A 17725-nucleotide genomic window follows, 5' to 3' on the forward strand; every position below is an offset into this window, starting at 1 on the left:
ATCTTTGCGATAGCTGGCTTCAGAAAACCTAACATGGGCAATCGTGGATAGCTGGTACCATGAAGGTGCTATCAACTGCTATGAGCACTAGCAGCAACACATATCCAATCACATGCAAAATGGCCAGATTAAGAGCAGCATATTTAATGAGACAAAATTAAACTGTTGATCCCAGTGGGGAAATTAGGTTGTTGCAGCCGCAGAAATAACATGATTCAGCAGGGGGAAGGAAATAGAATATATGCACACAACTGCAATATAAAAAGAAGCAATAAAATAGTAGAAAACAATCAAACAATAAAAGCTACAGAGTACAGACATAATTGTGGGATTAAGTAAATATGCTGCTGACAATTTCACCACATCGTTAAGTAGGTAAAAGTGGTAAATATGGGAAAGAAATGAATTACTATGATTTTTGTTCTCTCAAGCATAACAAATGATTATAATGAATAAATATGAGCAACACAAAGAGTCGGCCTCATTTTCCCCATGGATGGGGAATATGGGTGCAATCTATTGCATCAATCAATTTCAGGAATCACATGAAATAATTTTTGCACACTTATGCAACAGTAAAATCCATTTATTGTTAACTACATTCAGCTAATGAAACATACCTGCTTTTTGTGAGTGGGAAAATGGCCTGGAAGCATTACAAAATTGACTATAAATATTCTATCTCTGATATACCGGTAATAATTCACCATGGAGAACAAAGGTGTTGCCCTGCTATAAAAGCCTGTTTTCTGTGTTAATTAAATACACCCCCCTCTACAGTTCTTTTTAGCACTTCTGTTGCAATAAAGGTTATTTTAAGTCCATGGGGTCCTCTAGGAGTGCTGATCTCATTTTTCCATGATGATAGATTTGGATACATTTAGGTCCCATAGCCTGAACATAACCTGCTCTGGATCAGGTTAGCTGTGCAGCCTTACTTACTGTACCATGATCATGTACCTGAATATAAAGTGAGCCACCGCTGTGAGACCAACACGCCCAAAGTTACAGTAGCTGTCTAGCCCACTAATCTGCATGCTGCAATAGCTGTCTGCGCACAGAAGAGTCCACAACAAATATCAGCCATACCTTCAACCTTAAACTAGTACAGAGGCTACTGTATGCATGGACAATATCCATCCATATACTTAAACAAGGCTAGGTCGTAACCTAGAATATGGGCCAGCGCGATAAAGCGTTCACAAGCCTGTTGTTGTAGCAGGCAGAGGCTTTGTTAATGTGGAGGACATTGTGACATCATCAGTGATGATGTCATACATAGACATTGTGACATCATTGTGATGTCATCAGTGAGTGATGTCATCAGTGATGCAAAGTTGTGCAAGTGTGCACTGTGCATGCCAATAGAGCAGAGATGATGTCATAGGCACTGATGATGCCATAGGCATTGTTGCGCAATTGTGATTTTTGGTTACATCACTGATGATATCACAATGATGTCACAATATCAATGATAGCGTCAGTGATGCAAAGTGCAAAGAGTGCAGCAGACATCTCTCAACAGAAGTGGAATCCAAATCGGCACGCAAATTGGACTGGATAAAGCCAGATATAGGGCCCGCTTGCGCTGGCCAAAAAGCTATAGTGGCTGTGGTTACAGCGCCAACATCCAGAGCATTGCTTTAATTGATCTGCACATACTGTAGCTAATACTAGCCACAAGTAGCTAATTTAATATTTGAATGGAGTTTATATCTTAACACATTCACTGCCAGACGTTTTTTTTTTACTGTAGTTAGCTTCTGCCAGAGGGTTTTTTTGAGGATTCTGGCTCATCTTTCAAGACCCGAGGATTCTTTTCTGCTAAGATTTTGTGAACACACAATATCTCAAAAGAACTAATAGAATGTGTGCTTTCTCTGTCTAAAAGAGTTAGTTTGTAGAGTTAGTAGTTATGTAAGCATTAGCAGTTGAATACAGCATGGTTTCAGCGTCAGAAAAATTATTCAGAGATAAACGGCTTTTTGTGAAATTCGATAGAACAGTCACTTTAACCATTCATTTTTGGCATCAGTAAGACTTCAGACATCTAAACAATAGTTTTGAACAGTAATTTCCTCCATAACAGCAGGAAACCCCCCTCTGCTTCCAACTCCTCCCTCCGTGTGTGTTCTCCTCCTGCCTCCCTGGCTCTCCAGCGGGCGTGTCACAACGAAGTTGCTGCTGCTGCTGTGCCTGTTTGCGCGGTGCCGCTGTTTGAGGAAGTCTGGGTGGACTCGCTCGTTTCGTGGAGTTTTGGTTGAGAGCTTTGATGAAGGTTTTGCGATTCTGGTCATATTTATGCTGCGTGTTTCAAAGTGTGCATCCAATCTATTCTTGGAACCCCCCACCGTTGCCACCGCTGTGCATCAGCGCGAAAGTGAAAGCGTTTTCGCCATCAATTTTACAGTATGAGAACGGCTTCCTCGCGCTTTTCCCTCCAGTTTTGGGTCGCCTCTTTCTACTGTGGAGAGACATGTCGCCACTCAGTGCGTCGGTAAAATAGATTATACACATTCAATACCTCCAATTCTGGTGTAGGAGACGTAAAAGGGTTAGATCAACGTCCCACCGTCAAAAAAAAAAAATCGATTTTTTTTTACGTGTTAACACGTCGTTGGCAGTCAACAGCTGGATTCTGAAAACGTGTTAACACGTCATTGGCAGTGAACGTGTTAAAGTATGAGTTATGAGCGTCGCCAGAACTCAACATCATCCTGTCAACAGTAGACTCCCCTAGTGTTTCCCAACCCAGTCCTCAAAATACATAGTATGTAAATGTAGTTAGTTTCAGCTCTACTCTTGTGCACCTGATCTGATCCAATTAAGGGCTACACACTTTCATGCTAGCCCTCTTCAAGCAGATCTGTTTTTACTTCCCACACACTCAGTATTAAGCCCTTAATTGGATTTGGTGTGCATGAGGAGATTTGGAACAAAGACTTGCAGGACAGGGGATTCTTTAGGGCTGGATTGGGAAACGACAGACTAGCCAATTTACTGTGAGGTATTTGTCAATATGAGGTTCATAGTCTGACAATCAATCAAAATGTTTATTGGAAGTGTGAATATTTCTGGCAGCTTGTGAAAGCAGTCAGTTTCTAACAAACCATAATGCACTCTCTGCCAAGGCAGCAACGGCTTCAGAGTTAAGTGGCTGTTAATAGAATTTCCAACTGCACATTCAAAAACGAAGATGGTCACATTTCCCTATAGCTCATGAATGAATATACAAATAGGTATACTACTGTATACTGTAATGTATATTGGACATACATGTACAAGGTGCAAAACATGTGTTGTGCACAAGGCTTCAGGTTGCTCTGGGCAGCCATGTGGCAAGGAGAGGAAATTGGTGCTTGCTTATGGCTATTATTGTGCATCCTACAGTACACATACACAACATTTTTAATGGGATTCCCGGGAATACACATAGAAATGTTATACTCGCGGGATTGAAAATGGGAAAATATAAATCCCTTTTTACATTTTCACATGCGCACTGGATTCTTTTGAGGTTGATTAATTAATTCAACAGAACAATGTAACAACACTGCAAACGAGGTTAACTATATGTAATGAATGGATGTCTTTCCCAGATAACTGCCTGTACTTTGCATGTGGTGCAATGATCTCTGTGTAGCAAAATTGCAACATAAGATCATATCATAGTGAAATTCAAGGAAGGAAGATTTTGCTGATTTTCAACCAGCTTTGTATGATTACAATGTCATGAGTATAGAAAAGCAGTGTTCCTTTAAACGTGAAAATATAGTTGTTTTAGCTCATTTGCAACCTGACCCATCATGCTCTCACAGTTGTTTCAAATTGTTGCAGATACCACTGGCACTGAAACAGTTGGGCCATGGGACATTGGAGGCATGGCCCCGATTTGAAAAAGGATGGTGTTAAACTGACTGTTTCGTGTTTTGTAGCTATTACCATCATTATGGTAACTCAAAATCAATACACTCATGCGTCATGCCAAGTCTAGGGAAAATAAGGTTTGACCTTAAACTAATTGCAACAGAATTTATTTTCACATTTTTATGTTTATATTGATGCCCGAAACACTATATTAAAAATCCCAGAAAATCCCATTAGTGGAAATATGTTAAAATTACATTTTTTCAAAATGGCTGCCATTATTAAAATGTTGGCCATATCTTGACTCCAACTAGACAAAAAAAAGTTTGTTGTTTCATATTTCCAATTAAAAATGTGTTACGGTAATGAATTTATTCCCTCACAGTGTCTCTAAAAGTGTCTGGAAATACATAAAAAATTAGCACATCTATCTATCTGAGCTAGGGCTCTGTTTGTTTGTCTGTTTGTCTGTCCGTCCCACTGATGACATCATCTCGAGCAATTGTGATGTCATCAGTGATGTCACTCGAGCAATTGTGATGTCATCAGTGATGTCATAAATCCTTCCTGGCTCACCCTATATAAGTGGAAGCAGTGTGTCTTTTTACACGCAAGCAGCCAGTCCCATAAAACACCACCAGCAAGCATCCAGTCTGTCCATAAGATGAAAAAGCAGCTCCTGCTGGTACATCAGTTGTGTGACCCCACAGACCTGCAGCGCTAACATCAACTCCACCAGTACCTCATCCACGCTACAACAGTGAGGCAACAGGCAAGTAACTACTACTTTTGTTTGTGAATATACTGATTCCTACTTGTATTGTTGTGAGATGCCTCGCACCAAAAAACGGAATCAGATGATGAAAAAGCTACATGCTGCAAAGAAACCTGAACCTGCTATGAATCCCTTAGTTTTAGCTATGCAATGTTCTAAGCAGACTGGATGGCATGCAGCAGAAGCAGATGATAGAACGCTCATCCATAAGAGACTTGAGACTTGACTTGGACTTGTGACCAAAGACGTGAGACTTGACTTGGAGTATAGATAAAAGACTTCAGCCTTGACTTGGGGACTCTAGCTCAAAGCCTTGAGACTTGCCCGGCCACGACCCATTGCTGTGCAGCAGCTATTAGGGATGTTCATCAATTATCGAAAATCGATAATCGATCGTTAAGGATTGGAATCGATCCTGTGGCATTTGGATCGATTTTTTAATTATTAAAAAAAAAAAAAAAAAAAATTTTTTTTTTTTGGACTAGGTTTGGGTGGAATTCGTTACTCCTCGCCCCACTCCATTGCACAGCCGACTAACGTGAGGTGGAGCTTCATATAGTCTCTAGTTTTCTGGCTGGGCACGGGCCTTTGTGCCAACAAAACTGTTTTAAACATGGGAAATTCACACCGGCATGCGCCGGGGACAGCAGTGTTGGAGAGGAGACACATTGAAATAAAGAGTTCATTGAGGAGAACACGTTGTCTTTCGTATTTTCTGCCATAGGCATTCATTTTGTAAAAAAAAAAAAAAAAAAAAAAAAAAAAAAAAAATTGAAAATATTGAAAATTTTCTAAGTATTAATAAAATCGATAATCGATAATTGATCGTTAATTCTCACCGATTATCGATTTTGGAAATTTTTCAAAATGAACATCCCTAGCAGCTATAATTGTTTATTTATGTTTGTTTATTGTTTATTTGCACAAAGAAAATGAATAACAACAGATAGTACCTTAGAAAGTATCTTAATTAGCTATTATTAAGCTATACCTATTAGTAAGCTATTAGCTAACTAGTAAGTGCTTATTAAGCTAGCCTACTTTGAATGGTAACACACAAAGACTGTCATTGGTAACAGACGATAAATGGCGGTCAACTTATCCATAACCTTCGGATATGGAGAATACTTAGCCTACCTGTCCACGCGTCTGCATGTTTGAGCTACAACTTGCGCTGTGCCTTGCCAAAATCAAATTGCCTCCAATGCGAAGCAGCTGCTTATGCGAGCTGCAGGGCTAGCTCAGCGAGCTGCAAGGCAGGCGAACTCGCGTAGGGTGCAAGATGCCTAGTGGATTATAATTTCAATTTGAATGGTGAAATTAGATCCTACTTGATATCTTGAGTTTTGCTATGAGTTGTACCATGTTCATGAGAATCACACACCTGTGGCATTCTCAATCCTCCCATAGGGCATGGATGAAAGGCCAGGGGGTCTCTGATTTCGGATATTGATGTGTCCAACTGCTGCTATGTCACAGCTATTAGAGGTACTGGTTTGGCTCTCTGGTGTAACTCCAGCTATAATGCCCATAACATGGAATGTGTTGTGGCCATCAATGGTTCTGATGTTATGGTCCAATAAGTGGGCGGGCGGTGTGTGTGCCACGATTGTGATGTCATGATTGTCATGTATCAGTGATGTCATCAGTGATGTCACTTGAGCAATTGTGATGTCATCAGTGATGTCACTCGAGCAATTGTGATGTCATCAGTGATGTCACTCGAGCAATTGTGATGTCATCAGTGATGTCACTTGAGCAATTGTGATGTCATCAGTGATGTCACTTGAGCAATTGTGATGTCATCAGTGATGTCACTTGAGCAATTGTGATGTCATCAGTGATGTAATAAATCCTTCTGTGGTGTTTTATGGCAGTTGGCATCCTTTATGTTGCATTACCGCCTGGCTGAGGCTTTATAAGTGGTTGGAGTATAAGTACGGAGAAGAGCACAAGTGGTAGGCTACATCATCTCCAGAGTAAGTGTTTATTGTTTATTTATGTTTGTTTATTGTTTATTTGCACAAAGAAAATTAATAACAGATAGTACAAGTATCTTAATAAGCTATTATTAAGCTATACCTATTATAGCTAACTAGTAAGTGCTTAATAAGCTAGCCTACTTTGAATGGTAACAGACAATGACTGTCATTGGTAACAGACAATAAATGGCGGTCAACTTACCCATAACCTACGGATATGGAGACTTAGCCTACCTGTCCACTCATCTGCATGTTTGAGCTACAACTTGTGCTGTGCCTTGCCGAAATCAAATTGCCTCCAATGCGAGACTCGTGAATGACATGACTATGAAGTTATGGTTTGCGATCGGTTTTGCTGTCTGAGGGAACAAGATGTGCATGAAAACTCACCCTTTTCCACTAACTGTAACATTAGAACATATTAGCCACACTTACATTTTTTATGTTTTGTTTTGTTATGTTACAGTATGTTTGGTAGAGCTTTTCCCTAGCCCCACCCCTTTCCTGACCACACCCCCTCCCACCTCCCACATACACTCCCCCCGATACACCTGTCCATGCCCCCTACCCACCTCTCGAATCCAGACTCTCTACGACCTTCCTATCCCTAGCAACAGACTCTTTTCCCTAGCCCCGCCCCCTCCATTGAGCCGACCCGGATCAGATCCGCTCCAAAATGTAATGGGTTCTTCCTTGGCCCATGCTACACCCTTCCAGCAAGTTTCATGAAAATCGGCCCAGTAGTTTTGCCGTAATCCTCCTGCTAACAGACAAACGGTCAGACAAACAGCACCGAAAACATCACCTCCTTTGTGGAGACAATGCCAAATTTGAGAATGTTCCACTACTGGGATTTTCTGGGATTTTCAGTATGTTAAATTGGAAGGTTTCAAGAGCTGAATACAACACAAATAATTTCTGTTGCAATTTGTTTAAGGTTGGGTCATTTTTTCTCACAGATTCCCTAGACTAATAGAGTACCGCAGGGATGACGTATTTTTGTAGGCGGAACTTCCTGGATCTTACGGGGAAAAGTCAATGGGGATTTAGAATGGGGATTTCACTTAAATGCATAAAATAAGGTGTGGTTAACAAAAGTTTATGGGAGTGGTAATGTGGGTTCAGCAGGAACATCTTCACAAACGTGAATCACTTTTATGACTTTTGAAGCATTTTGTAAAAAATCATCATCAATTTTCACAGTTAGGTCTCCAAGTGCAATTTGCTCATCATCATTCTGTTCTAAATAGCTGTCTGCTCTTTTTCTTTGGACAACCATGTTCTTCAGCAAAGGTCTGAGGTATTTGTTTTTTGGTACAGATAGATGGCATCTGCAGCATGAAGATGCAAAGAAAATTATAGCTGCTGCGCAGCAATGGGTCGTGGCCGGGCAAGTCTCAAGTCTTTTAGCTATAGTCCAAGTCACGTCTCAAGTCTTCAGTCACAAATCCAAGTCAAGTCTCAAGTCTCTTATGGGTGAGCTTTCTATCATCTGCTGCATGCAATCCAGCTTTTTCTGATTTCCTTGCAGCATGGAGCTTCTTGATCATCTGATGGCGTTTTTTGTTGCGAGGCATCTCAACTGGGACCTTACATGGAAAGATATACTGTTCCCACTTATATAGTGTCAACCAGAAAGGATTTGTGACATCACTTATGACATGACATCACAATAGCTCGAGTGACATCAGTGATGGTTTCACAATTGCTTGACTGACTGATGACCTCATAAATACAACCCAATTGCCGTACTGTGGAAGTCGATGCAAAGGAGTGACATCACACCACATGTGATGTCACTTATGACATAACATCACAATAGCTCCCCAGGGACTCTTAGTGGCTGGCCCAACACGAGCTCGGCCGAAGAGGACTGCAGATCCTCCTTAGGGGCCGAGCGCAGGCTGTAAAGAGGGCTATTATAACGCCACCATCTGCTCAATTTGTGTATTTCTTTCGTGTATAGTATAAGGCCCCTCTGTGCACCTCCCTACGAAGTTTCGTAGCTGTAGCTGTTATGGTTTCTGAATTACAGCTAATTTACTGCAAAATTTTTCGAAACCCCATGCAAGTCAACGGGGAAAAAAAATATTATGACATCACAATTGCTCGAGTGACATCAGTGATGGCATCACAATTGCTTGACTGACTGATGACATCACAAATACAACCTAATTGCCAAATGTAACAAGATTTTTCGAAACCCCATGCAAGTCAATGGGGAAAAAAAATATTATGACATCACAATTGCTCGAGTGACATTAGTGATGGCATCACAATTGCTTGACTGACTGATGACATCACAAATACAACCTAATTGCCAAATGTAACAAGATTTTTCGAAACCCCATGCGAGTCAATGGGGAAAAAAAATATTATGACATCACAATTGCTCGAGTGACATTAGTGATGGCATCACAATTGCTTGACTGACTGATGACATCACAAATACAACCTAATTGCCAAAGGTAATTAAGGTAATTAGGCTATACACGGGGCCAGAATTCAACGTTTTGATGCACTGTGGGCTCAATTTTTGACCGATCGAAAATCTGGTTTGATACTTTTGTGTAGAACAGTCTAACGATGCAGATACTGAAGTTTGGTGTCGTTTGAAGAAAAAATGTGGGAGGAGTAGGGTTTAATCGTTTTCCCGGGAGGATGAAGAATACAGGCAAATACAAGAAGTGGCCTGGCGCTTCGCTGGCCCGGCCACTAATGAATAACAACAGATAGTACAAGTATCTTAATAAGCTATTATTAAGCTATACCTATTCTATTTAGGGATGGGCATCGAATTTCGAATTTTCGAATAATCGTTGTTATTATCAAGGTCGACTTTTATTATTGAAATTCGAAATTCGAAAAAAAAGAAAAAAAAAAAAAAAAAAAAAAATTTTAGTGAAATGTTGCATTGTCTCCCCTGATTCTAAGTATAGTCAAATCGCTTGGTTTGAGCAAGTAAAACAATTTTTATAAGCATTTTAAGCAAGGTTTATGGAAAAATGAATGGCGGATGAAATCCCATGGGAGAGGGGGTGACTTTGGCACCCCTTTGGCACTCAGACCTGAGCCTACTAAATATTTAATGAACCACTCATGATTGTCAAAACTGTTTTTTATTTTCGAAAATGTCAATGTCATGTAACATGTTCTTTACTTCAGTGGTGCAATGCTTGTTTGAGCTAAACAATCCACAGCAGAAGCTTTTTATATTAATTAATAAAGCCGTAGACTTAGAATCAGGGGAGACAATGCAACATTTCACTCACAAAAAAAAAAAAAAAAAAAAAATTACATTTTTTTTTTTTTTTACATTTTTTTTTTTTTTTTCGAATTTCGAATTAAATTCGAATTTGGCCAGCGAATTTCGAATAGTGTTTTTGCTAGAAATGCCCATCCCTAATTCTATTAGCTAACTAGTAAGTGCTTATTAAGCTAGCCTACTTTGAATGGTAACAGACGACTGTCATTGGTAACAGACGATAAATGGCGGTCAACTTATCCATAACCTTCGGATATGGAGAACAATTAGCCTACCTGTCCACTCGTCTGCATGTTTGAGCTACAACTTGCACTGTGCCTTGCCAAAATCAAATTGCCTCCAATGCGAGACTCGTGAATGACATGACTACTGTATGAAGTTATGGTTTGCGATGGCTGTCTGAGGGAACAAGATGTGCATGAAAACTCACCCTTTTCCACTAACTGTAACATTAGAACATATTAGCCACACTTACATTTTATGTTTTGTTTTGTTATGTTACAGTATGTTTGGTAGGGCTTTTCCCTAGCCCCGCCTCTTTCCTGACCACTGGGATTTTTAGTATGTTAAATTGGAAGGTTTCATGAGCTGAATGTTAAGGTTCCTGATAGTTGTTCCTACTATGATGTCATACTGTAGATCACTGATGATGATGTCACAGACGGTGATGATGTCATAATTCATAAATGTCTTAAATCATGTCGTCTCTGATGGCCTTACTGATGATGTCACAACGCAGTGTGATGTCATAGTCGGGACCTATAAGGGTGTGCTCTGCAAGTCCTCTGTTTCAATTAGTTTAAGGTTGGGTCATTTTTTCTCATAGATTCCCTAGACTACAAGGCGAGATGGCTGTGTTGAGCAGAGCACGGTGGACCACGGTTTGTAAAGTGTTTGTGTTCGCCATGGTGATGGTGATGCTCTACTACTTCCTCTTCTCCACTGAGGCTGCCGACACACAGCAGCTACAGACCTTGCCATCCAGCATTCCCCGCGCCCCTGCGCCCTGCCCTAAAGGCTCCAAGATCATCAGAGACCTTGTCCCTAAGGAGCAGCTTGATGAGCTGCAGCAACGCAGAGAAAAGGAGCTCCACAAAGACAAGGCCAGGACCAGGTCTGTACTATCCAGTCTGCTGTTTGCTCCGTCTAACACTCCACTGCAGTATCCCATCCAGGGTTTCAGAGTGCGACCTTTGACCCGCACTCTTATACCAGGGTTAGCGCTGAACACAGGACAGAGAAGCAGCTATAAGGTGTCGCTGAGTGTATCCAGAGGCGTCTTGGCCATTGAGAGTCCAGGCGAATGGGGAGAGGTCAAAGGTGATGGTGAGAGTGTGCTGACCGTGGAGTCCAGCAGCCTGGCTGTGCTCAATGACCTGCTGGCTAAAGTCTCCTACACCAGCACTGTCTACCATATACACACTGGAGACCTCGCACACTTCCTGTTTGAGAACCATGAGGTTGTCTTCCCCATCGTCATCCAGCAGCCTCGCCTGCCCGTCCTCTATGACATGGGCACAGACATCAGCTCTCAGGTCACCATCGTCACCAAGACCTTCCTGCGCTACCCAGAGCTCAACGTGATGCTGAGCAGCATACGCCGTTTCTATGACAACATCAACGTCATCATCGCCGACGACAGCTTCGATCCACAGAAAGTCTCTGGAGAACACGTCCAACACTACATCATGCCCCCAGCACAGGGCTGGTTCGCTGGCAGGAACCTGGCTGTCTCCCAGGTAACCACCAAGTACTTCCTGTGGGTGGATGACGACTTTCTGTTTACAGAGCAAACACAGATTGAGAAGCTGGTGGAGGTGATGGAGGCGGAGCCTGACCTCGACGTGGTTGGCGGGTCAGTAACTGGGAACCAGTTTTTATTCTCTCTCTTCTATGAGGAAGGCAATGAGAAAGATGGTGGCTGCCTGAACAGGAAGTCCAATGTGATGTTCCACCCACTTCGTGATTTCCCACAATGCTCTTTGGTCAGTGGGGTGGTCAACTTCTTCCTGGCTCGTACGGACGCCGCGCGGAGCGTGGGCTTCGACCCCAAGCTGTCAAGAGTGGCACATTCAGAGTTCTTCATGGATGGGCTGGGCTCCTTGATGGTCGCCAGCTGCAGCCACGTGTCCATCGGCCACCAGCGCAAATGAAAACAACGCCCGCTACGATACCTTCAGACACCCAGCAGGGCGGGGTGACGAGGAGCACAAACTGAAGCTGCACTTCTACAAAAACTATCTGAAATGTGTCAACTATGGATAGGAATCAACCAGAACAACAGAGAGAAAGCCATTTCAGTCGAGGTCAATTATTATTACATTTTGTTTTGTCAAACTTCTACTTTGATCAAAATAGAATGACGATAATGATACCAGCACTGAATGATAAATTAAGTTCAAGACAAAATCATTATCTGCACTGGTCTCTGCACTGCAGCTCTTCTGCCACTAGTGAGCACAAGGTTACAGAGACGAGGTTATGACACATGATAATGATCAAGGGAGTTCCCCAAGCCCCGGCAGCCGGCTATTTCTCCGCCTACTGGCCTCTGGCCTACCGGTTACTTTATACACTGTAAAAAAAAAAGAATTGTTTTGTTTACAGTGCACCTGAACGCAACATACAAGATACCCACTTAATAAGTGTCCAAATGTTCATGTCATTCTGGCCAATACTCCACTTCTGTTATAACATTTCAGTCTGGAATATGGAATATCTTTCAATAATCTTTATGACTAAAAGGCTAAAAGTAATCTCATGTGTAAGAAATGACTCTTCTACAATTAAGTAAAACTGTAAATAATTAACTTGTTGGTTTTGGATTTATTTAGCTTCAAGAGTGCATTTTTGTTCTTGTGTGACCCTCAACACAAGCTTTGAGAATCCCGGGCCACTTACTGATATTTATGCTTAAATTAACCCACTCATATTCTGGTCTATTTCTAGAAAAACATTTTGGCTAGTGGAAATTCTAATTGGCTGGTAACTTCTAGCAGCCATATTAGCAGGTGGTCAAAAAAGTTAATTTCAAGCCCTGCAGGGAGAGCAAGTGGTGACATAGGAGTGAGTGAGAAAAGGATCAAATATTGGTGTTTAAGACTGAATAATGACATCACAACTGTTAATTTAAAATGAGTTATTCCTCTAAACCTGACTTCAAATGCCCAACATTTTAAAAATCTCAATTTTTTTGTGGTCCTCTCTATCATCAAAGATTTTTTTTTAACATTTTAAAGTAAAATGCATGAATTTGGTGTACTTTGAGAAAGCTTAAGAGCAAAATTAAAAGGCTAGATCTATGAAGAACATGTCATCATTACTGTGCTGTGGGTTTACAATGACAAACTAAATTTCTCCCTATAGGTCAGGGATACTCAACTTGCTTTGCCACTTTGTGAAATGATAGAAGGTGAGGGGCCAGTTAATAAACAAACAATATACATTTTTCTGTAGCGGATTGTAGGTTTTTGGGGTGTCAGCCGGAGTTTAGGCTGACAACGCACACCCGATAATTAGTTAGGTTAAGTTAGTTAGGTTAAGTACATACATAAGTGCCTGGGTAGCAAGCAGATGGCGGTATTTGACAATTTAGCAGCTAAATCATAGATTATTGAAAGATATTCCATATTCCAGACTGAAATGCTATAACAGAAGTATTGGCCAGAATGACATGAACATTTATTTGACACTTATTCAGCGGGTATCTTGCATGTTGCGTTCAGGTGCACTGTAAAAAAAATAAAAAATAAAAAAAATTGTCAACATCTTTTTGTGGCGGCCAAAATCCTTTTGTGGCGGCCCGCCACAAATTCCTTTACGTATGGGAAACACTGGGTCTACCCACCACAATCTCTCCAAATCCTGTGGGAAACATAGTATTAGTATTTTCTTTGTTCTTAAAAATATACATTGCCTGTTTGTGTTTTGCAATATGGATATTGTTTTATTTATAATTAAATTGAGCATTGGGCCTTTATAAGAATGTGTATTTGTATTATTTCAATTGTCACACTCATGGATACATATTTGAGGTTTGTTTATTAATTGGGAAAAGGACCACTTGAACAAACGCCGCGAACATGAGCCGGCTACTTTTTCAATCTGACAGGCTACTCAAAGGTTTGGGGAACTCTCTGAGTAAGCCTACATAATCAATCAAAAGCTTCACACTACTGCAGTGATAGCTAAAGCTGAACATTACGACAAGGCAAATACACGATCACCTCCAAATCATTCCTTTTTCAGCTAAAAGTATGTTTCTCTGTTTAGATTATTTTCTCCCATTTACATTTTGGACATTTTAACTGATGCTCTTACCCAGAACATCTTTCCATGAGTGCATCAGTAGAATAAGCTTAAAGCGTTCCTTTTGCGAGCACTCTAGTAAGTAGTGCAAGGCAACAGTGTTGATGGGAGCCTAGAGTGATTGCATGAGAGAAGTATAAATACGAGTGTGCTTTGCTCGCAGCAAGCACACTAATAAGAGCTAAGGAGACAGAATGGAGTGGGGCCAATTTGATGAGAGCAATTTAGAGAGGTATGTATGGCTCAATGAACGTCTCAAAGGGCAAACAGAAGAGTAAAGTTAAATGTTGTCTGCCTAGCGATGGTAGGAGAGGCTCTGGGATGTGATGACTAAGGTGTCTGCCTGCAGTGGAGAAGGTGTGCACTGTGCAGTGAAGTTCTCCTCCTAGGCTGCACTGATTACTGCAGTCCAACAGGTAAGGCAAACAATGAGAGTGCAGGCCCAGAAATCCCCCGGGTCAGCAAAAGTGGCAAGGAGCTATAGGTAAAATGGTGCACCTGAAATTGTCCCTACTTTCAGTCTGATTGTCTCCTTAGAGTGCAAGCTGTTCAGCCCCTTGTCAGACTGTCAGGAAGAGCACACGTTCTGTCACATTACACCTCACTCACCGGTGTGTAACAGACATGTGCTCTTGTTATTCACTGACGGCCAGAGTGACGGCCACTGAGGCCTTCATTATTATGTACTATAAAATGCATATTTACAATACTATCTCCAATTTAATGTTCCCGGAAATTTGTTTTGCAAGGGCCAATTATTTTTTGACAATGACAGCCCGTGTGTCAAGAGCTCAGAATGATCCGCCGAATCTAATGATCTGGCTATTTGTGGTGGAGCTCCATTTGAATGAAGAAGTGTGCCTTACGCATTTATTAATTGAATCACTTCCCTGGAATTTTAGGTGTTTTTCAGATTTTCATTCCTGCCAGTTAAATCCATGCTTCTAAGAGGTGCTCTCCAGATACAAAGAAAAAATATAGCCGCAAGCGGCAATACCAGGGGTTCAAGCCTGATGATGTCACAATGCCTATGACATCAACACTCAAAGATGCACTCAAGGCCAAGTCCACTCCCTCCCACACAAGTAATGAAGGACTTCGTACATGACCAGAACTGACTTAAAGGACTGTCTATTCTCCTAGATTTAGTTCTTCAGTGACTGTGTTTCAAACATAGATACCATCAGCATACACTGTGTAGCCAGTCCTCCTACGGAAACCCTGGAAAGGGTTTCCAGCCCCTTCAGGGATTGAACCCTGGGCCCTAATTACATTAACATTGTCCCAATAGATAGGTAATCTTGTAACCACCAATATCTGTCACTGGGCCAGATATTAGTCCATGGTTACGGTGATGATGTCACAATGGGCCAGATATTGGGGCGGGCCCAGTGGTATTGATGGTTAGAAAAACAGGAAATGGGGTGTTGGTTGTATCGCCGGAATTTGGTAGATTGGTATAATTTTTTTGTTTGTTTCTGAGTAGTGGATGAGTTTTCTAGCCTATGTGCAAAGTTTGGTTACTGTGGGCCTTAGGGTTTCTGACATATACACGGTTTTACAGAAGAGCGGGAATAATAAAGAATAAACAAAGCATTTTCAATAGGGTTTCCAGCCCCTTCGGGGGCTTGAACCCCTAATAACAGGACCCATGCCACCTTTTGGAATCCATATGCGAGTATATTTCAATGAAAATGTAGTAGACAGGAGGCTTCTGAACATGCTTGGATTACGACCCATAGGGCCCCTGGGCAAAACACATTATGCATAGCAACAACATGCATAAGGTTGAAGTATTTCATTGAGACGCAGACACAGCTGTGATCTCCACATGCATGCATTCTGAGGCACCAAAGGCTGTCCCACGACAACATCACATACAAAGACAAGGCACAGTAGATATACAGAGAAACACTAAACAACAGCAAACTGAACTACAAGGGCGGAACTAAGTTGGAAAGACCCTTGTGAGACTCCCTGTTACTGGCCTTATCGCTTAATTAAATTTGTGCACAAAAAAAGTGATCAATTCAAGTTGTTCAAATTAATCAACGCGTAAACCTGGGGCCTCCAGGGGCCCCCTGGTAGTGTCGTGTGGGGCCCCAGGGCAGTTTGCCCAGTCTGCAATGCAGGCTCACTTTTGAACACACCACAGCCAAATAGACTAATAGAACCACAGTGTAAAAGATTAATAGACCATGCAGCCAGCAACTGCTTCAAAATGTGTGAGAAAAGTTGCGTTGAGTAAAAAAAGAAAAAAAAATCAAAATTACATTATAGGGACAGTTGGTTGCACTCGATAAATGGACTTAGATTTGAATCACTAAGCCACCGCAATGAGGATTGACTTAGCTGAGCCTGTGGCTGTTAAACATCCTGTGGCTGTATCGAAGTCCTTGAATCTCATTAAAGCCCAACCCAATAAAAGATGTCAGAGGCTCTATATCCACCTTATTTTTGAATGCAACACTGTAAAAAATAATTGTGGGTACAAGGTCCGGTTTAACGTGACTTATTGTTGCAGCTTGCCATTTCCTTTGTTATACTCGGCTGCAGACCCGAATTATAAACCGGAAACTGGAGTACGTTATAAAAGTTATAAATATAGTCACGTTATAAACAACTAACCAACGCTGGGGGGTCCGTATGGAAACAGTGTTACTCGAAATGGTTAAAAGTTAAATCAATTTGGTCATTCAGTGGCGTTTTACTGGCATGTAAAGTAACTACCGGTATTACGCTAGCCGCTAGCATTAGCCACAGTAGCTGACTACCCACAATGCATTACGTTATCCCAGCACCCGAACGACACGGCTGTAGAGCAGAATGGCTCTGCTGTAAAATCCTCATAGACGTTTTTTTTTTGTCTTTTTTTGTTGCTCAATAGGTTGAGGAACCCTTGGTGTTACTATTTATATATTTATATATTATTAAAGATGTCAGAGGCTCTATAGATTGAAGAACCCTTGGTGTTACTATTTTCAGACTTGCAGTAGTTCTTGGTGTGGTGACCTTGCGTGCATCACATTTGACAGCTATTCCGCAGGCTATCTCAACAGGCATTTATGATGAATACTGCAATCTGAATATGAGCAGTGTACAATGAAATATGAAACCCAGAGAGGGCACGCACTGCACACACATGCACACACACACACACACACACACACACACACACACACACACACACTGCCATATGCCATATGTCTTGGATGCTTTGTCTCGAGCAGGGATGGGCAACTTTGATGATAGAGAGGGCCACACACAAAAACTCCTCGCTACCAGAGAGCCAGATTGTGACTGTGCCCAGTCACATAGAGCCCATTCTCATTCAGATATCCTGAGGTGAGAGGTCAAGGGATCCCTTTGAAAATGTCCATGCCAGTTTTTCCCTCACCAAAACTTAGCCCAACTTTGGAGCGTTATTTAGCCCCCTTCCCGACAAGCTAGCATGTCATGCTAACAATGGACGCCTTAGGTCTTGTAGTTTAATATGATAGCAGAAACTGGGCTCTGGCCTTCAAACGA

At 41.5% G+C, this 17725-nt stretch overlaps 1 protein-coding gene and 1 pseudogene across 2 annotated transcripts in view; one reads left to right on the plus strand and one right to left on the minus strand.

Annotated features, from left to right (window-relative positions):
- The window catches only part of LOC310780535 (netrin receptor UNC5D-like), a gene marked incomplete at both ends in the record, with an annotated part of 358699 nt that overhangs the window by 317159 nt on the left and 23815 nt on the right, over positions 1-17725 (minus strand). The gene's annotated exons all lie outside the window — the stretch shown is intronic.
- On the plus strand, positions 10738-12154 carry LOC310781550 (beta-1,4 N-acetylgalactosaminyltransferase 1 pseudogene; annotated as a pseudogene). Its single transcript has one exon. The product of its transcript is annotated as a beta-1,4 N-acetylgalactosaminyltransferase 1 pseudogene (transcript).

The sequence above is a fragment of the Poromitra crassiceps genome (genome assembly GCF_964638095.1).
Source record: "Poromitra crassiceps genome assembly, chromosome: 8".
Classification (NCBI taxonomy): Eukaryota; Metazoa; Chordata; class Actinopteri; order Beryciformes; family Melamphaidae; genus Poromitra; species Poromitra crassiceps.